This window comes from Corvus brachyrhynchos, unplaced genomic scaffold, assembly GCF_000691975.1.
Source record: "Corvus brachyrhynchos isolate BGI_N302 unplaced genomic scaffold, ASM69197v1 scaffold220, whole genome shotgun sequence".
Classification (NCBI taxonomy): Eukaryota; Metazoa; Chordata; class Aves; order Passeriformes; family Corvidae; genus Corvus; species Corvus brachyrhynchos.
In genome coordinates, this window is record NW_008236209.1 from 4155128 (window position 1) to 4161127 (window position 6000).

A 6000-nucleotide genomic window follows, 5' to 3' on the forward strand; every position below is an offset into this window, starting at 1 on the left:
GATGCTTAACTGCTGAAATATAAACTTACAAGTATATATATTCTCCATTTGTAAACACTTAGCAGTATCTAATATCTAATAGTCATGAATCCATTTAAAATATACCCTTGAGAATTTCCCACTCAAAAAGCATTCACACAAGCCAGAGCTTCAAGAGTTAATAACAACTTTTCTAAAAAGAGGCCAATATAAGATAAAACCAAAATTTGCTTGTTCTTTAAACCAGTTTACATTAGCTCATGATGCTATATAAACACTGTTAATTTCATCATGTGTAAGATAAGCATCAAAAACCTGAAAGAGAATTCCTCTCACAGAGAAAGATGCCTCAGAGTTACAGAGAAGAGCACAGAGAATTTCATTTTAAAAGCTTGTCTGGAGTTGTATTTCCTTTATTAGTTTTAAAACTAAAGCCAGAGCTACTTCCCATTTCTCACAGTTGGGTGTCAGTCAACCCAAATATGTAAATATTAGCTGATGTATCAACATTTATGTGTGAATCATTTACATTTACTACAAAGTATTTATGTTCGTATTTCAATGAATACTTTAAAAAATACAGTGAAATTATTCACATGCATTCAATAGGTAACTGCTTAAGAATGTACCAAAAATGGGACCTCAAAAAAGTTTGCAGATAAAAAATTCACTTTTGCACTCCACTGAAACTGGGGTTCACTAAAGCCTCCAAAAATTCTTGCTGCTAAACCCTGCCCAGTGCTGGGGTAACACAGCACAAAATATCCACTGACACTCACTCTCCAAAAAACCACAATTTGCCACCGAAATAGATACCTGCATCTTATTTCCAAGCTTCCCACATGGAGACTGGGTTCTTGGGATAACTGAGAGTATCCCATTAGGAGGGAACAGGACAGAAAACAGCACGGTGCCAACAAGGTACAACTGACCCAAACAAACAGCATTTGGCTTCCTGGCTAATGCTTGAGGAGTTGTTATTTTAAAATAAAACGGAACATCAGCCTCTTCCTCCAGGATTATCAGTGCCTGGCCCCAGGGAGGCCTCACTTACATCATCCATAGGGAATTCTCTGCTCGTGTCATTCCCCAACCACAGACGTTTTCTGACAAGCAGCAGTGGGGAAAGCTTTTCAAAGCCCCCATGTTATGAGAATGTTTGAGTTCCTTCACTCCACTTTCACTGAAAAAGCTTAAATAAACTTCCTCACCATCACTTCCACGTGGGTTCAACAAAGTTCCACAAAACCACACCTCCAAGGCAATGTATGGAAGCACATCCTGAAATCCACTGAGTGTTGCCACTCCCTGAATCTCCTTTGGGGGTGGTGTCCCTGGGCCAAACCCCCCCTGCACAGATCCTGTCCCCACAACAGGGGCCAAACATCCCCTCTGTGCCTCCTCACCTTCCCATCCTCACCCTCACCATCACCAGCACAGGTACTGCCTACAAAAACAGCACAGAAGTCCCAATTTTTAGGATAAAATGTTTTAATGTGTCTGCTCGGGCTGGAGTCAAGTCTAGTTTTTGGACGAGACAGCACACAACTCAAAACATGTTAAAATTCTCTCTTGCTTCAAGACTGCACACATCCCTCCTGGCCAAAGGGCAGTTTAAGAAAATTCGTAACTATTTAAGAAAATTCGTAATTCTCTGCTCAAGTAACAAAAACACATTTGCCTTAACAACAGGAAAAATGACTTCATGAAATCTACATGGTACTCGAGGATTAAAAAAAACTGTTCTCTGGTCCTGTCATTTTTACATTCTTACAATAAAATAACAGCCTTGGCATCCTGCTTTTTAGAAGAAAAGACCTACCTCTTTTGACTTTTCAAGCACTTGAAAATTTTAAAAGAGAAAAACTAAAAAATGCTGACCGTGTAATAGCTGGGTATTCATGGTGGGTGGAGAACATGAAAGGTTACAATATGGATCTGTGCCTACGCGTTTCTTTTCAACTTGAGCAGCATCCTCCTGCTTCTGCTAACTCGGCAATCATACAGCTGACAGATTTCTGGGTTTTCTAAATAATGCATGGGATTTTCTTTTAACATGTCAGTGCAAAAGTATCAATTCTGCCCCTGTGTCGTTTGTGATGCTGATTTTCCTTGACAGCATTCCATTAAACCAATGAGTTTTTTCCCTCCTGATGGTTCCTTAAATATTCCTCCGAGTGATGTATTTGTGGTTTTTTAAACAGATTGTGAAGGATGTTTGCATTTGTGAGAAAACTGCGTGGCAGGTACTGAAGGGAAAGAAGGATAAAAAGATAACACTTTCTTTTCCTATGAAGAGCTTTTTCTCTGATCCTCATATGCCAAAAGCTTGGGTGTTTTTCCTTTCTTTTCTGCCTAACTTAGCTCCTTGTCTGGAAATTAAGCAACAAGACTCTACATACAGAATAACATTTTGACTTCCTAAGGAAATACCACTGAAACACTTAGTACTGTTTGATATCTCTCCTGGGAAAGCAAAACACATTTATTAAATCATGCATGCTAACTCCAAAAGCCACCAGAAGGAAATACCTGCTTTATTCTTCGCTCTGAGGTTCTGCACACACAGCTCCTGTCACGACTGCCATGCACTGATCCTTCCTTGCTCAGGCAGCTTGAGGGACGTCCAGGTAGCATTACCCACTCTCTATTTTACAATCTATCCTACACTTGTACAAATTACCTGCTTCCATGCCATTAAAAAGAAAAGCTCTGATTTCAAATAAATTCCAGATCTCCCTAAGCAATGACATGCTAATTTCCAGAACACACCTCGCCTGATTTTAGCATTTTAGCATTGCACAATGATGAAGGAGCTCATCTTTGTAAACACTTCTGTGCAACCAGGGAGCTTTTGTTCTATTTACCTTATTTCTACAGAACAACAAATCTGGCTACGTGGCTGGGCTGGGAGTGAGCAGGAGTCAGCTGCCAGCTGCTCGCTCCAGACCTTCCTCACCTCCCAAGGGGAATAGGAAAGGCCACAGTCACTCCTGGCAACCCTCAAGTGCCACCAGCAAAAGGTCTCCTCTCCGGGGACCCACCTGGAGGAGCCAAAAAAGGAGGAACAGGATCACAGAAGATTTATGGCCACTGGGTATTTCAGACTCCAGAGGGATGGATTTCTCCCACATCCACACACCTTTGTCCCCAACTGCCTGGTTCTCCAAATTCAACCTTCCTGCCCCAGTCCTACCAGAAGATGGAGAGGGACACTAAGGCCCAAGGAACAGGTCAGCTGGGCTGGGGGGCCAGAGAGCCTCCAGTGCCAGATTAAAGAGGAGATTTTCAACTGCCAGAGAAGCTTTGCTTCAACACTTCATATGATGAGTAGGAAGGTGCAAAAAAATCTCTTTCTCTTCTGCAGAGAGAGTGGAAGGAGGACATCAATGTTCAAATGTGTAACAGCATTCTTCACAGTACTGTGAACTAAAGCATTACTTCAATTAAAAAATATCTGCAAACTGAACTTTTGGGGGAATTTCTTTCCCTGTATCTTCGGTATTAACTCTTGTAGCATTTGTTTTCAATTAGTTATTTAGAATATTCCAGTACCAAACTCCACCACTACTGAGATTATTGTGACTTCATGAAAAGGAGGCAGTTAGGACCTGGTGGCAAAAGCACACCAGCTGGACTAGAAGCAGGAAAAGAAGTGCCACATTTATTCCCCACTTCCTTAGACATACTTGTAAGATTCAATTCCACACCTGCGATTTGCTGGAGGACAATATAATATCTGAGTAATTAGTCAGTGATCATGTTAAATTGAGTTAGAGTTCAAATTTTAAACTGACAGGACAAATTCTGGCTTCAGAGAGAGAATTCTTAGAAGTTTCCATCATCATAATGATGCACAGAGGAAGAAACTATAGAAGTGACAGGCTAGGCATCAAAAAGAAGCAAACCCAAAATTATTTCATACTTCAACAGATACAGATGGGGATTGAAATGAATATGCCAAGACATCCTCAACACTTTTTTTTATTATACTAATGGCCTGTGTATAATGACACACTTGCAAAAAATCTGGCAATAAAGCTTCAGGACTTAATACTGCTCAATTACATTTTTAATTTAAAATAAACAACAGCAAAAAGAGAGTATTCCGCTCATCTATCAGACTGTGGGATGAGCAGGAAGGCACATATCCAAAAGTGAAATATTTAGTGGCATTGTAGGAAGTCAATGTGTAATACTGAGGTAAAAACCCAACTTAATTGTTTGAAGTAAAACTGCAACCCTTCGAGTCTTTGTTACAGTAAGAAGAAAAAAAAATCAAAGGAAGCAAAAGGTCCTCAGCTCTGTACAACCATATTTCTGATTTGACAGCCACAATTATAATCATTCAGACATCTATTTCCCACAAACTCTCCACAGCCATAACCTTTAGTGATTAATTATAAAGTTCCAGGAGCAATAGTACACAGACTAATTTCCTAAAACAATAAAACACAGAATTTCTCATTTGGAGCTAAATGAAACACGAACAGGTTGTTATTCATGCTGAAATCTAGATGCAGTGTCATGTTGCAGCCATTACAGAAGCTATTAAACACAACCCCAAATCAAAGAAACTGTAGGTCTCTCTCCTAAAATAAAACGTTTCCCTCACTTACGAGGCTTCTGACTCCTTTCCTCTGCTCCTTTCCACCTCTTCTTAGTAAAAAAAAATCCAAAATTCAATTTTCTTCCTCATTTCACATCCCCATTTTATTTTTAATAGTCATTTAAACTGTAAGTCTAGAGCAAAGCAAACAGTTGGTGAAAGTTTCAGGCACACGGAATTATCCTGGTGTTCCCTTCACAGCAGATCAAAGTTACAACGTCTGTATTAACTTCTAAACAAAATTCCCACTCTCTTCATGCCACATCAAGGAGTTTTCTGTAGTGAGTGTTTGGTAATTCTTCAGTTATTTTATTTGGTGAAATGCACAGCCAACTTCTCACTCCTTTCATGGAGGTTTTCCTTTCTGAAACATCCTGCTCAATGTAAATCTTTGTAATTTGACCCACTAATAAAGGAGGAATCCACGTTACAAAAATTATCCCAGTGCTCACATTGCACATACTGGAAGGAGGGGAAACTGTGATTCTTAATAGGAGTAGTGTTAGTTCTGTCTGATAAGGACTTACTGCTCTGTCTGCAAGCAACACTGGCACTTGAGCCAGAAAATTTGCTCCTGGCAATTTTATTGCATCAGGCAGTGAAAAGGGAAAAGAATTGAAAAAATATCTTTATGGAACTGCCACCATACTTTTATTCTTGGATCCCACTGTACCTAAAGTCAGTGGGAATTTTTCCAAATATTTGAATTGGTATTGAGTTGCCTGTAGAACTCGCTGAATTGCTAAACCACAGAGAACTCCCCTGTTAAGTGCACACACTTGATGCTCTGCCCAAAGGCTGGTGTGACAGTCCCCTAAAAAACTTCTTGTTCCATGTAGTACCTAAAATAATCACATTAATGTAGATTCTCCCCACATAAAGTACACAAATTTTGCCCTATCAGGTAACACACAAAACCATGAGCATTCAAATGAAACTTCAGTACAGCAGCTTTTAAAACCCCCATACCAGCCCTACATCTTTTCTGTATGAAGCTTCCTTGCTCTTTCATAGTAATTCTGTCTTCAGTCCTTTTTCTTAGCATTCAGTGAACCTTCAGATTTCATTCTGAACTGTACACAAACTATTTGAGTTACAACCACTAAATAGGCTTTTTCAGTGCTTTTTTTTCTGAATTCAACATGCACTAATTGATTAGGATCTGAGAGGTGAATAAGAAATACATATCCTACAGAACAGGAAGCTGGGGAAAGGTTTAATGCATGAGTTAGAAGCCAGATTTCTTCAAATACAGATGAGTACACAAAATTAGCAAAAGGCAATACCGCTTTTGGAAAGACTGCTTTGTGCATAATTTGTCATGAATTCAAAGTTATTCCTTTAGAAAATGAGTCTAAGACCTCCCAGCTGCTGCTTTATTGGTCTAATAAATTACCATTTTGATGGTAGGA

The 6000-nt window shown here is 39.5% G+C and overlaps 1 protein-coding gene across 3 annotated transcripts in view; it reads right to left on the reverse strand.

Annotated features, from left to right (window-relative positions):
• Positions 1–6000, reverse strand: part of DACH2 (dachshund family transcription factor 2) — a 162457-nt gene that overhangs the window by 79101 nt on the left and 77356 nt on the right. The gene's annotated exons all lie outside the window — the stretch shown is intronic.